This window comes from Sminthopsis crassicaudata, chromosome 3 (genome assembly GCF_048593235.1).
Source record: "Sminthopsis crassicaudata isolate SCR6 chromosome 3, ASM4859323v1, whole genome shotgun sequence".
Lineage (NCBI taxonomy): Eukaryota > Metazoa > Chordata > Mammalia > Dasyuromorphia > Dasyuridae > Sminthopsis > Sminthopsis crassicaudata.
Window position 1 is genome coordinate 128,941,724 of NC_133619.1, and position 25,402 is coordinate 128,967,125.

At 32.4% G+C, this 25,402-nt stretch overlaps 1 long non-coding RNA gene across 4 annotated transcripts in view; it reads right to left on the minus strand.

Moving 5' to 3' along the window:
• Positions 1-25,402, minus strand: part of LOC141564915 (uncharacterized) — a 247,167-nt gene that overhangs the window by 188,806 nt on the left and 32,959 nt on the right. For all 4 annotated transcript variants that reach the window (XR_012488799.1, XR_012488801.1, XR_012488798.1 and 1 more), the window contains exon 3: positions 20,963-21,019. This is a non-coding gene — a long non-coding RNA (uncharacterized LOC141564915). The remainder of the gene's footprint in view (positions 1-20,962; positions 21,020-25,402) is intronic.

The following is a 25,402-nucleotide window of genomic DNA, read 5'->3' on the forward strand; positions in this document are numbered from 1 at the left end:
GGTTCTTTAAGCACACAGCTAGCACATGAGAGGGCCATGATGTGAACCAGGTGGTTGCAGTCTGAGTTCATTAATCTTTTCATTGTGCCATGCTGTCTCTTTCTCCACCTGTTTCACATCTGCCAATGGCAAAATTGCATTATTTTCAATGCTGCTTCAGGATATTCATGAAAGATTCTCTCTATTCCAGTGCTTCTTTTCTCTTCATCTCTTCCATCATTTAAAAATTTCAGGATGATCAATTGCTTTGGCTTCACATTAAGTATACTTATGCTATGTCCTTCTAATTTCATCTGAAAGTACATCTTGTTGCCTATAACTTAGGGACTTCATTTTGAAGCTGACTCAGGCTTTTTAATTAAAATATTTGCTTGTTCAAGTTGTAAAACTCTCTAATGGAAATTAACCTCTTATCATTCACTTTCTCAACTATCTGTCAAAGATAGAATTATTTGCCTATTCCTAACAATAACTCAAGGATTAATTAATAATTGAATTTAAAGAGGAAATATTTTATATTCACTGAGAGAGGACATAATGTAAGCGTTAATTATTAAAATAATTAGGAAAGCACATATGCTCCTTTCTAGGAGTCAATAAATTGCTTATGGTAATTTGCATTTAATCCTTTACAATCTGTTTTACTCTACTATCCCATAATAAAAGACAGGCTAGAGGATTGGGGGACTTAACTTTCTGATTAAATCTACATTGCACTGTTGGCAAAATCAATGAACCTAGTTCCAAAATATATTTTTAATGAATATTACTAGTATGACTCTGAAAGAGTCTCCATATATTGTAAAATGAAGGTTAGTATGATGGAGTAGATATTAAGTTTCTTGAAGGGAGGATAATCTGTATTTATAGATTCCGACATTTTATGTAACATTGGGAAAATTAGTTTAACTTAATGCTTTAGGATAGAAATGTCAAAGATGACTAAAGTATAAGTTAGAAGTATGAAATAAAATAAAAATACAATAAAACATATAATATTATAATTTAAAAGTGGGACAATATGTGGCCAGCTGGTGTCTTTATGTATAGATTAGTGGCACATATATTTATTTGAGTTTGATAATAATACTCTACATACCTTCTTAAACTGTCATAATCCCATATGGGTCTTATAACTAAATGTGGGCATTATGAAATTATGATTTATTATCAGTAATGTTTGATTTATCTACCTATGTCATATATCTATATACCTGGGGTCATGCAAAAATTTCTTGGGTGGAAAGGGGTCATGAGTGGGAAAACGTTTAATGTTTTCATAAACCAGGCAACCAGGCTGGTAGAAGTTTTTTTTTTTTTGTTTTTTTTGCCTGAAAATTCCTCTATTTCAATGAAATCATAAAGTCTGTTACTATTTATTATATAAACTTTTATGTAAAAGTTAAAGTCTGGAAATATTTAGTAAGGATTTATTATATGTTAAGCCCTGTGCTTATAAAGAGCTAGAAATAGAAAAGCAAAACAAAGACATGATAATCTTTCAAGCACTGAAAATTTAAGGAACTCTCCCTGATTAACCACTTTAAATCCCTTCCCCACTCTAGAAGTAACTTGAAAATAGTACCACAAAAAACAAAAACAAAAACAAAACAAACAAGCAAACAAAACAAAACAAAACAACAACAACAAAAAAAACAGCCTGAAGCTTGGGATAGGGCTCTCCCTATTCTGGGAAAAGAGCCAACTTTTAGCATAAAGTTAATTAAAAGTAAAGAAATGGGATGGAAAAAAATGAGCAATAAATAAATAAATAAATAAATACATAACAAAAGCTGACAATAAAAATCCATTATGGGGACAAGGAAGAACAAGGTACAGACTCAGAAAAAGATAAGTCAAAAGAGGTAAAAATAAAGCCTCAAAACAATTTTTTTTTTTTAAAATGTGAATTTTTAAAGTATTTTATGAGTTCTTCCAGGAAATACTTTAAAATTGAATAAAAGGAATACAGGAAAAATGGGAAGAAAAATGAGACTGATGCAAGAAAATTATGAAAAAAAATTAAAATCTTGGTTAAAAGAGGTACAAGAAAATACCAAAGAAAATTACATCTTGGGGCAGGTAGGTGGTGCAGTGTAGAGAACACTTGCCCTGGAGGAAGGAAGGAAAGTAGAAAGGAAGGAAGGGAGGGAGGAAGGAAGGAAGTGAGGGAGGAAAATAAATAACTTTTAAATATTTGGTCAAAAATTGTAAAAAAAAAAAAAAAATAGACACAAAAATCTCCTGAAAACAAAACGATTACTTAAAAAGAAAAACTGGCCAAATGGAAAAAAGGGGTACAACATTTTACTGAGGAATTCTTTACAAAGTAAAATTGACCAAACAGAAAAACATCTACAAAAGCTCACTGATGAAAATAATTCCTTAAAAATTAGAATTAACCAAGCAGAAGCTCATAACTCTAAAAGACATTAAGGAACAATTTTAAAAAGGTCAAAAAAAAAATTAAAGAAAATGTTAAATGTCTAATTGAAAAAATAACTTAACTGATAATAGATCAAAAAGAAATAATTTAAAAATTCTTAAATTACCTGATGAGCTTATCTTGGGGATGATTGATGATCAAAAACAACAACAACAGCAAAAAATAACAACAACAACAACAACAACAACAACAACAACAACAACAAAAACATAGACACCATATTTTAGAAAGTATAAAGGAAATTTATCCAAATATGCTAGAACCAAAAGGTAAATAGAAATTTAAAGAAACCAATAATCTCTTTCTGAAACAATCCCAAAATAAAAATTCCCAGGAATCCAAAGTCAAGCACAAAATAACACAAAAAGCCAGAAAGAAAAAAGATCAAATGTTAATTACTAAGGAGCCAGACGTAGGCTTATACATTAAAGAAGTGGAGGCCTAAGATTATGTTATTTCAGAAGACTGAGAAGCTAGGAATGAAATCAAAATAACTTATCCAGAAAAACAAGTATAATACTTTTGGGGAAGAAGGAATATTAATGAAATAGAGGACTTTCAAGAACTCCTAAAGAAAATACCAAATCTGAATTAAAAAAAAAAACAAAAACAAAAACAAAAAAACAAAACTATAGATATTCTAACTCAAGATTCAAGAAAAGCATAGAAATTTGAACATGAAAGAGAGATCACAAAGAACTCAATAAGCTTAAATTGTTTCAGTTCTTAATTGGGAAGCTGATACATGAAACTACTAATAATATTATTAGCTGGGGGTGGGAAGACTACATTTTATATCAAGTTTCTCTTATAAAGGCCTCTTTTCTCAAATATATATATATATATAGATTTGAGTTAAATTCATAACATTACCAGTCATTCCCTGATTGATAAAAGGCCAGATAACATGAATAGGCAGTTTTCAGAAGAAATCAGTGCTATTGATAATTACATGGAAAAAAAAATGCTCCAAATCACCACTGACTAGAGAAATGAAAATTAAGATACTGCTGATACTTAAGTACCAACTTATTATACCTTGGCTAATGTGACAGAAAAGAGAAATGACAAATATAGAAAAGGATATTTAAAATTTGAGAATCTAATATCCTTGTGGTGGAGTTGTGAACTGAAACAATCCATTCTGTAAAGCAATTTGGAATTATTTATAAAACGTTATATAAAACATTATATAAAATCATGCATATACATACCTAGCAATATCACTACTAATTCTGGAATCCAAAGAGAAAAAAAAAGGAAAAGAAAAAATACTTACATGTACAAAACATTTGCAACAGTTTGTTATTTTATTTTTTAAATTGTATTTATTTTATTTGTTATATTATTAATTATTTATTTTAATATTAATTTATTTATTTTCAGGTTTTTTTTATTAAAACCTTTTATTTTCAAAATATATACATAGATAATTTTCAACATTTACCCTTACAAAACCTTGTGTTGCAATTTTTTCTTCCTCACTCCTCCCCATCTCCTCTCTTAGACAGCAAGTAATCTATGTTAAATGTATGCAATTCTTTTATACAGGACTCTCTGGAACTGGCCTGAATCACCTAGCTGTTGAAGAGAGCTATGCCCATCAAAATTGATTGTTATATAATGTTGCTGTGGCTATGTACAATGTTCTACATTTTTTTTTAATTTTAATTTTTTTTTTTTTTTGTGTGTGATAACAAAGCATTAGAAATTGAGTAGATAGATTCAAGTCTATCAACTGAGAAATGACTGAACAAATTGTAATATGTGACTATAATATACTTGAAATTTTATTCTTCTAGATGAATTCTGCTCTTATTTTTTCTAGCTCTATAGCAAAATTATTTTGTAGTTTGATATGACACAGAAGAAATAAAATAAGTATTTTTAATATGTTGAACTACTATGATGATAGAAGACAATATGAATAGGATAGCTTCTGAAAAATCTAGGAAGACGTATGAACCAGAACACTGAACACAGTAACAGCAATATTTTATAATGATAAGTTAGAAGGCCATAGCTATTCTAATCAATATCATGATCCAAGAACGTCTAATGGATTTAAAATAAAAAATACAAGCCACCTCCAGAGTAACAACTTTTTTTTTTCTTGCTTTCTCCTGTCCTCCCTCTCTCCCTCCCTCTTTCCTTCTTTTCTCCCTTCTTTCCTTGTTTCTTTCCTTCCTTCCTTTCTCACCTCCTCTCTCTTTTGCAAAGTAGATAATAAGGAAATACAATTTGTATGAGTTCAAATATATAATTGACATCAAATGTCTTGCTTTCCCAATGGTATAGTGTTGAGGGTGGTGAAGAGGATTCTGAACTCCATGTTTTTTAAAAGATTGTTAAAATAAGTAAATTTAAAAAAAAGAATAATAAGAAGAAGGTAAGCTCAGTCAGATGATATTAATTGTTGGGGAGGGTGGAGAGTGGGAAAGTTTGGATTGCAGGAAGTGAGATTTGTGTTAAAAATTTAAGAGGGTGGGGAAAGCCAAGAGACAGAGATGAGGAGAATAACCATTCCAGGTCTAGAGTACAGACAGTAAAAGAATAGTCAGAAGTTGAAGGGTATATGTGAAAAACAGCAAGTATGTAGAGAGTTGCAATGTATAAAACTGGAAAATTAAAAGAACAATAAGTTGTGTTTTTAATGTTAAGCAAAGAAATTTATTTTTGATTTTGGAAACTATGGAAACATTAAAAGATCGAAGGGCCTGGAACCTGATATTCTGAAAGGCAAAAGAACAAGGACTGCAACCAAGAATAAGCTACCCAGCTAAGTTTATCATTTTCTTTCATGGAAGAAGATGGACATTTAATGAAACAGAGGAATTCCATTTGTTTCTAAGAAAAAAAACAGACTTAAACAAAAAATTTGATCTACATCCACAAGAATCAAGAGAAGCAGAAAAAGGTCAAAAGAACTCTTGAGAACTGTATCTCTGTTGTGGATATACAGAAACTCCACATGGATAATTTGATTTTGCTGATATAACACAAAACAGGGAATAGTATAAGGAAGGGAATAGTATCAGAAAAAGGGAAAGGAGAGATAAAAGAGGGAAACTACATCCCAGGAAGAGGGACAGAAAATTTACCACATCTGAGGTAATTTAGAGAGGGGGAGAAACATCGTGTGAAACTTACTCTCATCAAAGTGGGCTCAAAGAGTTAATAATTGACATTTATTTTTCAGAAAATTCTCTCTCAACTCATTATAAGGGGGGAGAGGAAAAAGGAAAAGGAAAAGAGGAATAAGGGAAGGGTACAAGAAAGGGGAAGGGACTTAAAAAGGAGGGGGGAGGGATACTAAAGTAGGAGGGCTACACATCACAATGGGGTCCATAAATTCAATACTGAGGAAGGGGTTCATGGGGGACCAGGAGAAAAAAAAGCATAATCAGGGAATAATATGATGGGAGGAAATACAGAATTAGTAATTTTAACTGTAAATGTGAATGGGATGAACTCTCCCATTAAACAGAGGCAGATAGCAGACTAGATCACAAGTCAGAACCCTACAATATGTTGTTTACAGGAAACACATTTAAAGCAGGGAGATACATAGTAAAAGTAAAAGGTTGGAGCAGAATCTATTATGCTTCAGGTGAAGCAAAACAAGCAGGGGTAGCCATCCTTATATCAGATCAAACAAAAGCAGAAATTGATCTAATTAAAATAGATAAGGAAGGAAACTAAATCCTGATAAAAGGTAGCATAGACAATGAAGCCATATCAATACTAAACATATATGCACCCAGTGGTGTAGCATCTAACTTCCTAAAGGAGAAGTTAAGAGTGTTGCAAGAAGAAATAGACAGCAAAACTATAATAGTGAGTGACCTCAACCTTGCACTCTCAGAATTAGATAAATCAAACTACAAAACAAATAAGAAATTAAAGAGGTAAATAGAGCATTAGAAAAACTAGGTATGATAGATCTTTGAAGAAAACTGAATGGTGATAGAAAGGAGTATACTTTTTCTCAGCAGTTCTTGGAACCTACACAAAAACTGACCATATATTGGGACATAAAGATCTCAAAATTAAATGCAGGAAGGCAGAAATAGTAAATGCCTTCTCAGGTCACAATGCAATAAAAACTACATTCAACAAGAAGTTAGAGGTAAATAGACCAAAAAGTAATTGGAAACTGAATAATCTCATCTTAAAGAATGACCAGGTGAAACAGCAAATTATAGAAACAATTAATAATTTCACCCAAGATAATGACAATGATGAGACATCATACCAAAATTTTTGGGATGCTGCTAAAGCTGTAAGGAGGGGAAATTTTATAACTTTAGAGGCTTACTTGAATAAAATAGAGAAAGAAAAGATTAATGAATTGGGCCTGCAACTTAAAAAGCTAGAAAAAGACCAAATTAAAAACCCCCAACCAAAAACTAAACTTGAAATTCTAAAATTAAAAGGAGAAATCAATAATATTGAAAGCAAAACAAACAAACAAACAAACAAAAAGAACTATAGAATTAATAAATAAAACTAAGAGTTGATTTTATGAAAAAGACAATAAAATAGAAAAACCTTTGGTAAATCTGATCAGAAATAGGAAAGAGGAAAATCAAATTGTAAGTCTTAAAAATGAATAGGGGGATCTTTCCACCAATGAAGAGGAAATTAGAGAAATCATGAGTTACTTTGCCCAACTTTTTGCCAATAAAAAAAATCACGTTAACATTAAAAAAGAAGTCATGTCTATAAATCTTAATTAGATGAAATATATTTAAGCTACTTACTGAGTTGTTTGCTAAATTGTATATTGTATAATTTAAAAAAACTGTATAGCTGTCTTTAATATTTTGTCAGTCCAGATGTTTGTGTGATATAAATTTCAAGAAATTTGGTCCAGTTATTTAGATATTATCTATATTCTGAATCTTAAATTTTGTCTTGATTTCTCCCTTTAACAAAGAAGTAAAAGCAAAAAATTTGGTATATACTGATATATGTAATTCCAGAACAAATTGTATCTGAAAGAATTTGTGTAATAAGTTTGAAAATAAATAAGAAGATATTGAAGAGGTGTCCCTCCGTAGTAGGAGAGCTTGGCTCCAAACTGTTCAAATTAGGTTTTAATGAAATGACATCAATGGTATAAGTGGAAGCTTTCTCCTTAACTCTGATGCTTTCAGAGGGGTTAGTAGAATAACATTGGGACCAATTGTACCTAAGTATAGATTAGTAGAGACCAGTGATTCTCATAATGCAACATACTTTACTTCTAAGGTTTTATAAGAAATAATGGGGAGAAATTGCAAATTGAGTGACAATTCCATATCTCTGAGTATCTGGCCTCATCAAGGAAAGTAGAAAGAAGAATCAGAATCAAAAATAGATTATTAAATTGATGTTAGAGACTAAATTACTTTGGACAGATGTTCTGTATTGCTTTGTTAAAGAATTAGAATTTGTAATGTTTGTGCTAGCTTTCTGGAGGTATTCTGGAAGGGTCTTAGTCTCAGCAGGATAGTCACCATGAGGATGGACAAGAATAGAGTCTAAAGATTTTATTGTCTCCTTCACAGACTGTATCTGTCATAATCTGACCCAGTCTCCTCCAGCAGTCTGTCAGTCTGCAGTCTCAACCAATCTCTGTCTGAGTCTGACTTTGTCCCCAGTTCTCTCAGCCCTTAAATACCATATTACAATTACATCATTACAGTATACTGATTATAAGCCAATCTAGAGTAATTATATTATTATATCAAACTAGAGTGATTATATCATACTAGATATACATGAACTAGAGAACTATTATCTCATCAATTCCACTGAGTCAGGCAGGAGTCAAGTTTACTTCTTTCAAGTATACTTCTCCAAAGTTCTGGCCCCCTACAAGAACTCTTCTCAGAAGTGATCAGGGATTTTCCCCATATGAGATTGGTTTATTTCTTTTGGGAGGAAAAAGGGAAAAATCCTCTTTTGAAAGAAAATCCCTTTTTTGAAACAAAGGATAACTTTTTAAGATGTTTTATCCTGTCATGTATGTATTTTCAGGCTGAGGCCTGAGGGATCAGTTTTTGATTATAATCATGTCCCTGCTTTTTCCCCTTATAGCATATTTCTATAATCAGTACAAGTGTTCAGTAGTTTATTTTCTGAAATTATGTGGTCATTATATACAAAATAAGTGAGTACTTGGCCTAGTCTTTGATCTATTTCTAGATGCATATATTTGTCTCTTTTAACATTTTTGTTGTTGCTAACTTTCATGATGAGCATTTTTGTTTGTGAAAGTATATCTAATTACTGGCAGCATGAATGGTTGAGATGATAGATGGCCACCAGATGGAAGTTGGGGGTAAAGAACCCTACTTTGTATGCTTATTAAACTCTAGGTGCAAATAATTACTAACCAGATGACAAAGGAACTAGATTTGTTAGCAGACCAGGCCACTCAGACTAGAGAAACAGTACTCCAGCATAGATTGATATTAGACTACCTGTTGGCTGAAAAAGGTAGAGTTTGTGGAAATTAAATTTCTCTACTTGCTGTTTGAAAATTCATGATGAACAGTTCAAGAAGGAAATTGCCAAGGACATTAGAAAACTGACTCATGTCCCATTTAAAACCTGGATCTCACCATTTAATATCTCTTAGTGGTCTTGGGCTGGAGGCAGTTGGTGGAAGAAATTCTTGCTGATAGTTTTAAATGGATTCACACTATTCTCTGTCTCTCCTGTGTGATACAGCTTATCACTAGTCAGGAGGGAAAAGACTGAACAACCTTGAGGGGAAGGTCCAATTAGATTTGAAGTATTAAATGGACAAGGATAGTCCCCAGTAGAGAAAAAGGACAACTGCCAATTAAAAGAAAGATAATTATTCTATATATCCCTTTAGTATTTTAAGGAGGCAGGCTACAGATCTGTGAGGGTTCTGTGCATACTAGAGCCCAAAAAGGAAGAACTACTTGTAAATATCTGCCTACTGAATTAGACTCATTTAAAAAATTCAGTGATAATTTTTGTTGCATCTCAGTAACTGTTAGAGCCGGTCCATTTCTATCAATAAATAACGAATTCATTCTCTAAATAAAGAAAGTTTCCAGCCTCACTGGCCACTATCCTCATCATTGATTTTAATTTCAGGAAGTGCTGATGGTTTGTTCCTTTCCCTGCTACTAGCTGAACACAGAAGAAAGAAACTCTGCTGTAGATAAATATTGACATTGTAACCACATTGACTTCATGTGGACACTTTCAATTAATTCAAAATCACACTATAAAGTCAATGGAGATGAAGTTTAAAAAAAAAAAAAAAAAAAAGCAGGTTTTAAATTGGAAAAACCTTTCCATTGAGAATAAGATGCACAATAGTATTTGAAAGAAACAGCCTGGTATAAATCTTTTTGATCATACTTTTATCAATTCCCATCCTTTACATAGCTTCTCAGCCTACTGAGCTTTTTTCTTCTTGTACTTCAGGTTCAACAACTGATCTCAGTGCAGGGTTCCCATTTAATTCAAAGAGAGCTTTATGCTTGCATCATCTCTGCAGGACACAAGGCACAATGAGAAATGAAGCCATTGATATGCACAGAAAAGCTGTGTGGTTAGACAAAAAAGGTTAGGATACTGGCCAGCTCCTTCCAATATGGGTCATTTAACATTCATACTTGTTTTAGTAAAACAATATATTAATGATTCTACCCTGGAGAGTTCATAAATACTTCAGCATTAACAAGGGAAAAGTCCACAGGGCATAATTTTTTTTTTTTTTATCACTCTGATTCTGATGGTCAGATTTCATACCTTTCCCCTGAATATTTGCCAAAGGTCTTCCTAGGCTACAATAGAAATCATTTTTATGGAAATAATAAAGAAAGGAAGGAAGGAAAGAACAAAGGAAGGAAGGAAAGGGAACTTAGACATCTTCTAGTTCCTCTCATCACTACAAAAATCTCCATAGAAAGTATATTTCTTTTTGTCCTATAGTAAAATGAGATTGAATAAAAAAAAGATGAAGAAAGAGAATGATGAGAGGGAGGGAGGGAAGAAAAAAGAATAAAAAAAGAGAAAGAATCAATACTAAAAAACAAGTTACAAGAATTTAAGAAGTTTCATTCCTTCTTTCCTTTCCTTCCTTTGTTCCTTCATTCCTTCATTCCTCCCTCCCTCCCATTCTTTTTTTCTTTCTTTCTCTCTCCCTTCATTTTCTTTCTTTCTTTTTCTTTTGTTCCTTGTCTTTTTCTTTTTTTTTTTTTTTCTTTACTTACTTTCTCTCTCCACATTTTCTTTCTTTCTTTCTATGACTGGACTAGCTTTCTGTTGGTTCTCTGGATGGGACTTGGTCTTAGTGGAAAAGTGATGAAGGCAGGAGAGCCACCACAAGGATGATCAAGAGTGAACTCTGGAGTCTGGAGTCTTGAGTCTTCTCTGTATCTGTGTCTGAGTCTGAGATTGAGCTCAAGCACACACAATTTCTTCTCCGGTCCTCTCAGCCCTTAAATACTTTAGTAAGATTACATCACTGTAGCACACTGAGCATTACATTATCATATCACACTAAGTATATGCAAACCATTATCTCATCAATCACACTGAGTAAACACCCTGCTGTAAGTATCCTTGCTTCAAGTAGAGCACAGGTGGTCATAGCCTACTTGACTTAATAGGTTTCCTCTGGGGTAAAGGGTCTTACACCTTACTCAGAGTTCCCCCACTATCTGTAGCCCTCTATACTTTCTGTCTTTTTCTTCCTTCCTTTCTTTCTCTCTTCCCTTTTCTTTTTTCCCTTCTCTTTTTTCCCTTCTCTTTTTCTTTTTTTCCCTCTCTCTTTCTTCCTTCCTTCCTTTCTCTCTTCCTCTTTCTTTCTTTCCTTCTCTTTTTCTTTTTTCCTCCTCTTTTTTCTCTTTCCTCTCTTTCTTCCTTCCTCTCTCTCTTTCTCTCTCCTTCCCTCTCTCCTTCCCTATCTCTTTCTTTCTTTCATCTCTTTCTTTTTTTCTTTTCTTTTCTTTCTTTCCTTCTTTCCTTCTTCCTTCCTTCCATTCTTTCTTTCTTTCCTTTTTCCTTCTTTCAATCTTTCTCTTTCTCTCATTTTCTTTCTTTCTTTATTTTTCTTTCCTTCCTTTACTTTCCTTTTTCCCTCCCTACCTCCCCTTTTAGCTATATCATAGCAAATACAGGGAATCTCCAATGACCTTAGATATTTATTAAAAGAAAATTGATAATACTTTCTATGGAGACCTTTTAGAAGTTAGAGAAACTAGATGTTGTCTATGGTCCCCTTCCTTCCTTCCTTCCTTCCTTCCTTCCTTCCTTCCTTCCTTCCTTCCTTCCTTCCTTCCTTCCTTCCTTCCTTCCTTCCTTCCTTCCTTCCTTCCTTCCTTCTTTTCTTCCTTCCTTTTTTTTTTTTCATAGCACTATAATTTTATTACTTAAGAGTATTCTAGTTATGAAGATTGCCACCACTAAAGCAGATTAGCACCTGGTCAGTAATTAGAGAATTGTCTGGGGCAATTCATTGTCAGGTAACTTTCCCATGGTCACTTAATTATTATATGTCAGAAAGGAAAACTGAAATCAAGGTGTTAGGGCTCTAACATTGGTCTTCATCTGAAACTGCCTCTTCTGTACTTCTTTACTAAGTGAATAATCATTTAGATAAAATAATCTGAATATCAATAAATTAAATTTAATGCTTTTCCTAAAGAATATGATTATATCAGACAGTGAATAAATTAAATTACATACTTAAATTGAAAAAAAATTGAAACATAGTTTAGGAATTATAATTGTTTTGTTTGACACCAATTGGAATAACTAAAATCTTTGGGTGGAAACTACAAAATAGATTTTTTTTGTGCCTCAATAAAAACCCTATTTGTGCTGCAAATCAGAGCTGTCTATCCAAAAGTGGGTCTTACAAACTAGAATATATCATACTACATATGAGCCAATATGGCGGAGAAGATACATGCCACTGTGTAATCATTGTGTAAATCTTACTCTCATCAGAAGAGGCTCAAAGAGTAAATAATTGTCATATTTGTTTTTCAGAGAATTCTCTCTCACCTCATTAAAAGGGGGGAGAGGAAAAGGGAAAAGGAAAAGGAGAATAAGGGAAGGGACGTGGAGGGAGGGGGGAGGGATACTAAAAAAAAAGGGAGGGCTGTGTGTCACAAGGGGGTCTATAAATTAAATATTGGGGAAGGGGTTCAGGGGGGTCAAGGGAAAAAGCATAATCTGGGGATAATATGATGACAGGAAATACAGGATTAGTAATTTTAACTGTAAATGTGAATGGGATGAACGCTCCCATCAAACGGAGACAGATAGCAGATTGGATCAAAAATCAGAACCCTACAATATGTTGTTTACAGGAAGCACACTTAAAGCAGGGAGATACATATAGAGTAAAGGTAAAAGGTTGGAGCAGAATCTATTATGCTTCAGGTAAAGCCAAAAAAGCAGGGGTAGCTATCCTTATCTCAGATCAAGCAAAAGCAGAAATTGATCTAATTAAAAGAGATAAGGAAGGAAACTATATCCTGCTGAAAGGTAGCGTAAATAATGAAGCCATATCGATACTAAACATATATGCACCAAGTGGCATAGCATCTAACTTTCTAAAGGAAAAATTAAGAGAGTTGCAAGAAGAAATAGACAGTAAAACTATAATAGTGGGAGATCTTGACCTTGCACTCTCAGATTTTGACAAATCAAACCACAAAACAAACAAGAAAGAAATTTAAAAAGTAAATAGAACATTAGAAAAACTACATATGATAGACTTTTGGAGAAAACTGAATGGCAATAGAAAGGAATATACTTTCTTCTCAGCAGTTCATGGATCCTATACAAAAATTGACCATATATTAGGACATAAAGATCTCAAAATTAAATGCAGGAAGGCAGAAATAATAAATGCCTTCTTCTCAGACCAAAATGCAATAAAAGCTACATTCAGTAAAAAGTTAGGGGTAAATAGACCAAAAAGTAATTGGAAACTGAATAATCTCATCTTAAAGAATGACTGGGTCAAAGAGCAAATTATAGAAACAATTAATAATTTCACCCAAGATAATGACAATGATGAGATATCATACCAAAATCTGTGGGATGCAGCTAAAGTATTAATAAGGGGAAATTTTATATCTTTAGAGGCTTATTTGAAGAAAATAGAGAAAGAGAAGATTAACGAATTGGGCTTGCAACTTAAAAGGCTAGAAAAAGACCAAATTAAAAACCCCCAACCAAAAATTAAACTTGAAATACTAAAATTAAAAAGAGAAATCAATAATATTGAAAGTAAAAAAAAAAAAAAAAACCTATTGAATTAATAAATAAAACCAAGAGTTGGTTTTATGAAAAAGCCAATAAAATAGATAAACCTTTGGTAAATCTGATCAGAAAAAGGAAAGAGGAAAATCAAATTGTTAGTCTTACAAATGAAAAGGGGGATCTTTCCACCAATGAAGAGGAAATTAGAGAAATAATAAGGAGTTACATTGCCCAACTTTATGCCAATAAATTTGATAACTTAAGTGAAATGGATGACTTCCTCCAAAAATATAGGCTTCCTAGATTAACAGAGGAGGAGATAAATTGCTTAAATAGTCTCATTTCAGAAAAAGAAATAGAACAAGCTATTAATCAACTCCCCAGGAAAAAATCCCCTGGACCAGATGGATTTACATGTGAATTCTACCAAACATTTAAAGAACAATTAGCCCCAATGCTATATAAACTATTTGAAAAAATAGGGAATGAAGGAGTCCTACCACACTCCTTTTATGACACAGACATGGTACTGATACCTAAACCAGGTTGATCGAAAACTGAGAAAGAAAATTATAGACCAATTTCCTTAATGAGTATTGATGCGAAAATCTTAAATAAGATATTAGCAAAAAAGATTTCAGAAAATCATCCCCAGGATAATACACTATGATCAAGTAGGATTCATACCAGGAATGCAGGGCTGGTTTAATATTAGGAAAACTATTAGTATAATTGACCATATTAATAATCAAATTAATAAAAACCATATGATCATCTCAATAGATGCAGAAAAAGCATTTTCAAAATCCAACATGCATTCCAACTAAAAACTCTTGAGAGTATAGGAATAAATGGATTATTCCTTAGAATAATCAGGAGCATATATTTAAGACCTTCAGTAAGCATAATATGCAATAGAAATAAACTGCAACCTTTCCTAGTCAGATCAGGAGTGAAACAAGGTTGCCCACTATCACCGTTACTATTCAATATAGTACTAGAAATGCTAGCCTCAGCAATAAGAGCCGAGAAAGAGATTCAAGGAATTAGAGTAGGAAATGAGGAAATCAAACTATCACTCTTTGCAGATAACATGATGGTATACTTAGAGAACCCCAAAGACTCTGCTAAAAAGCTATTAGAAATAATTCAGAATTTTAGCAAAGTGGCAGGATACAAAATAAATCCACATAAATCCTCAGCATTCTTATATATCACCAACAAAATGCAACAGCAAGAGATACAAAGAGAAATTCCATTCCAAACAAATGTTGAGAGTATAAAGTATTTGGGAATCCATCTACCAAAGAATAGTCAGTATTTATATGAGAAAAATTACAAAACACTTGCCACAAATATAAAGTCAGATTTAAATAATTGGAAAGACATTCAGTGCTCTTGGATAGGCCGAGCGAATATAATAAAGATGACAATACTCCCCAAACTAATCTATTTATTTAGTGCTATACCAATCAGACTCCCAAGAAATTATTTTAATGACCTAGAAAAAATAACAACAAAATTCATATGGAAGAATAAAAGGTCGAGAACTGCAAGGGAACTAATGAAGAAAAAAAAAAAAGTCAGAGGAAGGTGGTCTAAGTGTACCTGATCTAAAGCTATATTATATAGCAGCAGTCACCAAAACCATTTGGTACTGGCTAAGAAATAGAACGGTAGATCAGTGGAACAGATTAGATACAAAGGACAAAAAAGGGTACATCTATAGCAATCTAATCTTTGAGAAACCCAAAGATACCAACATTAGGGACAAAAATTCATTATTCGGAAGAAACTGTTGGGAAAACTGGAAATTATTATGGCAGAAATTAGATATGGACCCACACTTAACACCATACCAAGATAAGATCAAAATGGGTCCATGAGTTAGGCATAAAGAATGAGATCATAAATAGATTAGAGGAACAGAGAATAGTCTACCTCTCAGACCTATGGAGGAGGAAGGAATTTATGACAAGAGTAGAATTAGAGATCATTATTGATCACAAAATAGAAGATTTTGATTACATCAAACTAAAAAGTTTCTGTACAAACAATACTAATGCAAACAAGATTAGAAGGGAAGTAACCAATTGGGAAAATATTTTTAAAAGTAAAGGTTCTGCCTAAGGTCTCATTTCCAAAATATATAGAGAACTGACCCTGATTTATAGGAAACTAAACCTTTCTCCAATTGATAAATGGTCAAGGGATATGAACAGACAATTCTCAGATGATGAAATTGAAACTATTTCCACTCATATGAAAGTGTGTTCCAAATCACTACTGATCAAAGAAATGCAAATTAAGACAACTCTGAAATACCACTACACACCTGTCAGATTGGCTAAGATGACAGGAACAAATAATGATGAATGTTGGAGGGGATGTGGGAAAACTGGGACACTGATACATTGTTGGTGGAGTTGTGAAAGAATCCAGCCATTCTGGAGAGCAATTTGGAACTATGCCCAAAAAGTTATCAAACTGTGCATACCCTTTGACCCAGCATTGCTGTTGTTGGGATTATATCCCAAAGAATTACTAAAGAGTGGAAAGGGACCTGTATGTGCCAAAATGTTTGTGGCAGCTCTTTTTGTTGTAGCTAGAAACTGGAAGATGAATGGATGCCCATTAGTTGGAGAATGGTTGGGTAAATTATGGTATATGAAGGTTATGGAATATTATTGCTCTGTAAGAAATGACCAGCAGGAGAAATACAGAGAGGCTTTGAGAGACTTACATCAACTGATGCTGAGAAATGAGCAGAACCAGAAGATCACTATACACTTCAACAACAATACTGTATGAGGATGTATTCTGATGGAAGTGGAAATCTTCAACATAAAGAAGATCCAACTCACTTCCAGTTGATTAATGATGGACAGAAATAACTATACCCAGAGAAGGAACACTGGGAAGCGAATGTAAATTGTTAGCACTACTCTCTATCTACCCAGGTTACTTATACCTTCAGAAGCTAATAATTAATGTGCAACAAGAAAATGGTATTTACACATATATATTGTATCTAGGTTATATTGTAACACATGTAAAATGTATGGGATTACCTGCCATCTGGGGGGAGGGAGTGGAGGGAGAGAGGGCATAATTTGGAAAAATGAATAAAAAATAAAAAAAAGTTAAATAAGTTATCAAAAGTGGCACAGGTACTCCACTATCTTTGCTACAAAAACTTCAAAAGAGGTCACAAATAATTAGAGATAACTAAAAATCACTAACCAATAATTTCTAATTTCAAAGCCAGTGAACATGTGACCATCAGTTTATTTAAAATTCATTTCATATTTTGTGCAATTCTTGTAGATTCACTTGGTCATTCTCAGTTGTTTTCTCTCATTCCTTAAGATTAAATGTCATTGCCATAGAGAGAGAAAGAGTCTGAATATGGTAGTTTTATTATATGGTGGTTTTACTATATTTGTTCTGATCAGAGTAGATCATTACAGAACAACAAACAGATCTATTCATTTTCAGTTGTTCCCCTCTGATTTCATTGACATATTTAAACAGAGCTGTGATTTTATTTATTTGGAAATTGTCAAAGATGCAGTTTGCAAAAAAAAAAAAAAAAAAAAAAAAAGTGTACTTATTCCATCTGACCCTTGTCTAATACTTTTAAGTTCATCCCCAAGAGGTTGACTCAGTTTTCTCATAGCAGACTCAACTCTACTTCTGGGTTAGTTTCTAGTCCTGAAGTCGGTGAACTTTGAAGGCTCCTGGTCCAGATCTTTATTTATTTTAATAGTTTTTACTTCCTTATTAAAAAAAAAAAAGAAAGAAAGAAAGAAAGAAAGAAAGAAAGAAAGAAAGAAAGAAAGAAATCTTTTCCTTTACAAGTATTCACTCAACATTTAATTTTTTTTTTTTTTTTCTGAAGCAATTGGGATTAAGTGACTTGCCCAGGGTCATACAGGTAGGAAGTGTTAAGTCTTTGAGGACAGATTTGAACTCCAGTCCTCCTGACTTCAGGACTGGTGCTCCATACTGTGCCACTTAGCTGCCCCTTCATTCAACATTTTTAAGCATTTATCACATAAATAGAATTTAAGTGCTGGAAAAGATCTAAGAGGCACTTGTCCAAACTGCATGTATCAAGCCTTTCCTTAAAGACTTCAAGTGGATATTAATTAAGATGTCAAAATAGGAGGAAATAATGTAAGCCATCACCTCTTTTTCTTCTCCTCCAATAAAGATATAAGAAAACTTCCATGTCTTTCAGTAATTGGTAAATAAATTTAAGAAAAAATCATAGTACACCATTTTAGTATAAGATCACAAATTCAACCCAAAGACAAGTGATCAGGGCAAGAACTATGAATGGTGATGAACTGATACTGGATTCAATTTGAGGCTAACTACTGCAGTACAGGGTCTCTGGGAAGGGCTTAAATCAGAAATTGAGTCTCTGGATCTCCAAATATTCAGTAGCACTAGGTCCGCAACATTGATACTTGGATCATGATTTTTCTATGAGAATAGTTGTCAACAACATGGGTATCTCAGAGGAGGTTGCAGACTTTGGTCTAGGTCAAAAGCAAAAAGGGGAGCAAAGGGGACTTGAAGATTTCTAAGAGTAAAGTAATCAACTCTCAGAGCTCTGAAAAGAGCTGAACCAGCAACAACCTATGAATTGTTTAGGAGCTTAGTCCTATACTCAGAATAGGGTGAGGCCAAAAGTACAATTATTCTGAGTTTTTTTTTTTTTTTTTTTTTTTTTTGTGGTTTTTAAATATCAAGGTCTAGAGCCTCCTTGGAAAAGAAAATTAACTACTTAGCATAAATAATACATATAACAGTGTCCTTGAAAATTAGAATAGACTAAATAAAGATTAATTATTCTATGAGGCAAGAAAAGAAAAGGGACTATGCTCAAATACCTTTTACAAATATTATGGGTCATTTGATCATCTTACCAATCCTGCAAGGTGGCTGTTGTTAATATTTCTATTTTAAGGTTGATGAAACTGAGGCAGATTGAGACTTGTCCTGAGTCACAAAGACAGTACGTGTCAGTGGGTAGATTTAAAATTGTCTTACTGATTCCAGGAAAGATTCTCTATCCACTGAACCTTCAGCTACTCCAGAAGAAATATCATATCAAAAGTTAGAGGAAATATGAAAAAATAGAAGAAAATGTAAGTCATAGATCAGGAAGCTGTGATTTAAAATCACCAGACCGTCTAGAAGCAATGTCCTACCCCTGTTTCTATCCTCAAAAAAAGAACCTGAATATGATATTTCAAGGAATCAGAATGAAGTGATGCAGCCCTTAGGAAGGATGTAATAATAACCCTTAGGTCACCTGGCCTAGGGAGTGATAACACTAGAAATGATGTACTTCTTCCCTTAAGCTATGCTGCGCTGTTTTATTCTATCTGACCAGGATGCTGAGCTCACAAATATTGCTGGCTGTCAGATAACAGTCTGCTGGTCTATGATAATGGTGTTTCTGAGACTAACGAGCAGCAATAATAAGGTATTTTAAGTTAATGCAGTCACAGAACAAAATTGGATATTCGGGTGAGTTGACCTAGTGACATTTCATTGGTCATCTCCAGAAGGTACTCTGTGAGCTCTGCCCTGGGAGCTATATGTATCTATGCACAAAATCAGAAGCAGAGCACTTTTCAACTCTACCTCTAAGCCATAAAATTAGCATATCAGTGACATGAAGTACCCAGTTTCTCTAATTTTTCCCTATACATTTACCTTCTTGCTCCTGGCTCTTTGCTAAATTCTTTTGGAATTTAGCCTGCTTTAATTTGTGTTAAAATTTTAATACTTTTCCCCTTGACTTGGAGATGGCTCTGAGCCTGCTAATTCTTTTGAGAAACCTTGTGATACCATTTTGGAACCCCAACACTTTGAGGTTCCCCTTGGAATCCAACAAGAGGACAAAAAGAAAGAATCTAATAGGCACCCCCTGAAAAAAAACTTTAAAATGAAAACTCCCAGTTATTTCATAAACAAAATTCAAAACTTCCATGTCAAAGAAAAATATAGCAAACAGCCAGAAAAAAAGAAAGAAAAAGAATAAAGAGAACAAAAAATAACTCCCCCTCCCAAATGGTGGGGAGATTTGAAGCACTGAAGAACCTACAGTTAAGATCACACACAAAAAACCTTGTAGTTATCACTATTAAAAAAAAAAAAAAAGACAGAGAGAAAGGAATATAATATGCCAGAAGGCAAATTACTTCAACTTATAGCCATGAATAATTAATGCAACAAAACTGAAAATAATCGTAAAGGGAAAAATAGATTTTTAATGAAATAGTGGGCTTTCAGTTATTCCTTGTGAAAGGAATAAAGCTAAAAAAGAACTTTTTGAAATATAAATATAAGGATCAAAAAACATAAAAAGATAACAATAAGCAACTGGAATTATACATATTTTATATGTTTTTATTTTCTAATGTGAATATGATATTGTTCCCACAGAACCCTAATGTCATCAAAATCATAGAGTCAGTCAAATAAAACGGAGGGCCTGGGAGTGATTTTGTTATGTTTTTATTATCTTAAAAGTTGAAAGCAAAGGGAAGAGAAAAAGAATGTACTAGACATTTTGATTGAATCTATAGAAGATGAGATAACATCACAAGAGCTTGTTTAATTATTTAAAAAAATAATTTTATCCACTTTGCATACTGATTTGCTTAAAGTTAAATAAAAACAAGTATAAATAACAACTTCTGCTAGATCTGTTTCTATCTGAAATCCATCCAAAAATTTGAGAAGAAAAAATGATGATGATGATGATGATTGCTGCTGTTATGGTGGTTCTGGCTTAATTCTTCAGTTAGCTTAATTTTTATAGGTAGAAATAGAAACATAAGCAATACTTGAAATCATAATGTCAGTTTCACATCCAGAGGTGTGCTGGTAAATTTTTTACAAATAATGCTTTCAAAAATATCAAAACAAACAAAACAAAACACAGTTTTCCAGAAAAAAAAAAGTCTATACAAGATTCACTTGTAATGTTTATTTTTAATATTTTCCTCCTCAGTTTCTTAGTCTAGACAATCAAAAAAACAATAAACCCACCCTGATTTATAGTATTTAACCATTTTGGAGGTTTGAAGGCTCACATTGAAAATTTAACAAATAGCTCTCATGACAAAACAAATTGTATCTGACTACTCCTGGAATGCAAAATATGGCACTAGCTAATGAAGAAAGATCACTCAATATGCCAAAGAAATGGAGCAATGTTAGTGTTTTTATTTCACTTACCTTTCCTTAAGTAATTTTCTTCTTGTGCCTTCTCATACTTCCATGTTGTAGTAATTTCTAAAATGGGTCAAGAAAGTTTAAGAAAAAAAGTGATTATGAATTGTTTGCTCCTTGACCACTTACTACTTTAACCTTGGAGATAACCAGAGGGTAATGGAAAATGTAGGACTCTAGTTTGGCAGAGAAATTAAAGATACAGATTTTTTTCCCATTTAAAATTGGATATATGGGACTAGATCAAATCTTCAGTGTATAAAGTTTATAGAGAGAAGGGGACACAAAATTAAAATTTAGGGGTAGAAAACAAAATTGAAGGAAACAAAGAAAGAGCAGTCAAAAAACTTAGAGAGGAGAAATAGAATAATATGATGCCAAGAATGCCAAAGGAAAAGATTTCAAGGAAAATAAGTTTCAATATTCTTCACAGAGGAAAAGAGGATGGCTAAGAAAAAACAATTATATATTGATAGGTTGATTTTCAATAGAGTATTTTCAGTCAATTTGTAGGGGGTGGAAAACAGAAAAAAATGAATGATCTATAAAATGTAGATGTGCACATACACACGCACACACACATTCACTACTTTTTTGAGAGAGAGAGAGAGAGAGAATTTAGCAGTATTGAGAAGGAAAGAAATGGTTTAATAACTTAGAAGGATAACAGGGTCAAAGAAAAGCTTTTTTTTGAAGTATCAATTCTGATTTAATGGGTTTTTTCTGGTAAGAATGTCACTGCTGCTTTTCCCTTTCTAAATGAACCATATTCCATTTTGCATTAAAATCTTGGATAGTTTCCAATAATTTACATGGACATTTGTCAAGTATATGGAGGAGGAGCAAGAAAAGGGCTATGAAAGTTTATCTGTACCTATTAGTATGAGTATAAAATTAAGTATATATATTTTTATAATAATTGTCTTAAGGGAAAAAAAACAAAAACAACAACAACAACAAAAAAAAATGAGCTTGTGCCAGTGAAGTTTTCCTGGTTCTGTTTCCTTTACTCCAAATTACTTAATATAAATCTTTCCAAATTTCTTTACATTTTTCAAATTAATCAGTTGATGACATTCTAGTATCCTATTAAACTTATATGTATTAGACTGAATTCATATTATCTATATAAAAAGAATATATATATATATATATATATATGCTAGGTACAACTAAGTTTTTCATACTATTTTCATACTATTATTCATAACTATTTCATAAGAATGGTATAATTAAGTACATAAAATAATTAACAAATGAAAGATGCAATGGGGTGCAAAAAGGAAATCTAACAAATTGCTATGTATATTTGTAAATACATTATAATATTATAAATAAATACAATCTTTAAAGTGTAAATAGTTACAAATATTGATTTATATAATTTGTGATTGTTAACGGGTTAAAAGTATATGAAATTATTTTAAAAGAAATGAACCAATTTTTTTTTTATTCATATATTGGAGCCACTAGAGAAAAAAAAAGTATTATTATTATATAACTTCAGAATTTTCTTACTCATTTCTGGTACTTGGTAAATAACACAAAAAGAGTTAGAATTGGCCACAGTTTATAGTGATACACACAAAATACCCATTCATTTATTATAGTGCTTTATTTATCTGACCAATGAATTTTATTGCAATGGTTAGCAAAATATATGTTCCCTAATGAATGAAAGAATAGTCATTAATTTTGGTGAGAAACAACAACAACAACAAAAAGACTTATAGTTCAACTGTAAACCTTTTAGAAATTAAACCCAAGAGAAACAAACACTTTAGTGACCTTTTGAGGGAAGGAGGATTTAGGAAAAAAAATCATAATGAATTTTGCTAAGCAATATGAGTCAGGAGGTTCAGGGTTTGATTTCTGGCTTTACAATCTGAATGACATTGAAAAAGTCAGTGCAAGTCTCTGAATCTGATTTTCTTCATCTCTAAAAAGACTACTGGACTAAATGATCTGAGAAAAAAATTAAATTGCAAGTAACCCAACATGATAAACTGTAAAATGTTACAGATTATAATATAAAGTAGGTAAAGTGTTGTCATGGAATCAGGATGCCCTAAATTCAAATCTTATCTTAGACATTAGCTATGTGATCATGGTAAGTCACTTAATTTATGTCTGTCTATTTCTTTATTTGCAAAAAATGGGTAAATTCATAGCAACTACCATGATTGTTGTGAAGATAAAATGAGACAATATTTATGTAGTGCTTTGTAAACCCTGAAATATTATATAAATGCTATTTATTATTATTATTGAGATGATGGTCATCTTTTCCTTTCAGTTATCATATAACTCACTGTTTCTTTTATTTGGCATTACTTGACTTATATTTGGGTTGGGAGTTGTATAGATCTTTATTGAAGTGAGGAATAATACAGATCTTGTCTCTCAGAAAGACTAAGCTTCTGGATTCTATTAACTTTTTATTCTTCACACATATCACAGTATCTTACATATAGTAGACTGGCATTGGATATTTTTTGTTGGACATTTTTATGATTTAAAAAATCATATTTTTTATATAAAATGAAATATTGGCCTGGAATAAAGGAGTAAATGAGACTTTTCTAGCATGTCTATTTCAGCCTTTAGAGAAAATTTTAATAATCCCTTCTGTGAGGTTTTAAGCTTCTGAGTTTTAAATTTTCTAAAAAAAAAAATCACAAAGAAGGATCCACAGAAAATTTTTCAATGCACTTTTATGAGATGTTACTTGTATTTCTGAAGGAGACAAATTACAAAGCTTCATAACTTTCAGGTAAGAGAAAATTTTCTGTGACATTCTTGGTTTTAGCTGCATATTCGGGATGAAATTCATTTTTCCAGAAAGACCTTAAAAACAGAAGCCCTGCCTGTATTCACTTCCCAACTTCATGAGAAACTAATTTGGTGAATAAAAAAGAAAAAAAAATTAGCATAGGAAATAATGACTTTTATCTTTAATGGTAGAGATTATAATCAGTTTGAGCAAATAAATCTTCTATGCTTAATAAAACAAGCAGGGTTTTTTATGGCAATTTTATTACTTTAGGGAAAAATTACAGCTCTTGCTTATTTTCATATGTTTAAATTGTATTGTTTATGAATATGTGGATATATATTACATAGAGATGCATTATTATAATTCTAGATAATGCTTTAATGAATTGTAATTTCTTTTCTCCTACAGTATTTTTCCAAAATGCAATCTTAGAATAGTACTCTCTATTCTTAAAATCATTTCAAGTATGTGAGAATAGAAGGAAGGACTAACAGCTTAGTAACTAAAACTGGTTTTCCTAAGACTTTTAAAAAAAATACTAAAAAGCTGCATTCTATTGTAGATATTAAGCATCATGTTAGAAAGTCTGTTTTGTACTCAAGAGATCTGTCAGCTTTTCAAATTGTGAGTGGAAAGAAAATAATACCACAAGAGAACTCAAAATTCAAATACAATTTTCAAGTCATGTCACTTTCTTTATAGTGTATTTTATATGTTAAGCCTTTTGTTTACTTATCAGTGAATTGGAAACAGAATAATCCTAAAAGAGAAAAAAAAATGCCAGACATATTTCTTTTAGTAACAAAATGTTCAAATTTACTTGATTCATTAAGAGAAAGTTTATATATTTGAATAGTGTTTGCATGCAAAAACTCCCCAAAACAAAGTAATTTTATAAACCAAAAAAGAAAGAAATAAAAGTTGTCATACGTTCCTAAAAATGATTTAAGATGTTTGTTTTGCAAAGCCATTGTACTTGTCATTTTACCCAAAGTCATCAAGCTAGTTTGGGTATATCAATCCTAAATTACCTTATCACAGTTTTTTGTTTGTTTGTTTTTTCCCCCCTATATTAATGTAGTAACTGGATTAATGAACTGATTTTCCTCCCCTTTCAGGAAGAAGCCTATCTGGCAATTATCAGATATAAACAATTCCTCGACTATCCTGTTGGATCACTTTGGTCTAGCCTTCAAACCTCTGTGCATCTTTAAACCATCTTTGAGATATTTATTAGTATATCTTAAGACAGGTCTGCCAGGTGCATTTCACCTGGTTCCTGGATTCCCTTTTGACTTCTTGGCACTTCCTCTCCTCCTTGATCTCCCCTCCCTCTTGAGTTGGGCCTTTGCAACTGGAAACCCCTAAGGCTATATTTCCCCTATGAAAATATCTGTTTAAGACAAAGTTCTTTGCTAAATTCTTTTCAGGACTAAGCCCACCATAAGGTTATTCTCTTTTTCCCTCTTCATAGTGGCTTTTGCTAGTCTGCCTAATTGCTTCCAGTGAATGGCTTACTCCCATATCACTATTTCTTTTTTGTTGGTTAATTATGAGTTCCCCTGGGGAATTTGTCTTTTCCTTGCTAACTATATGCTCTCCCAACTCTTTCATATTTGCCACTCCTAGTGCCTATTTTATTTCTTATTTTGTCTATAAACTCTTTTCCT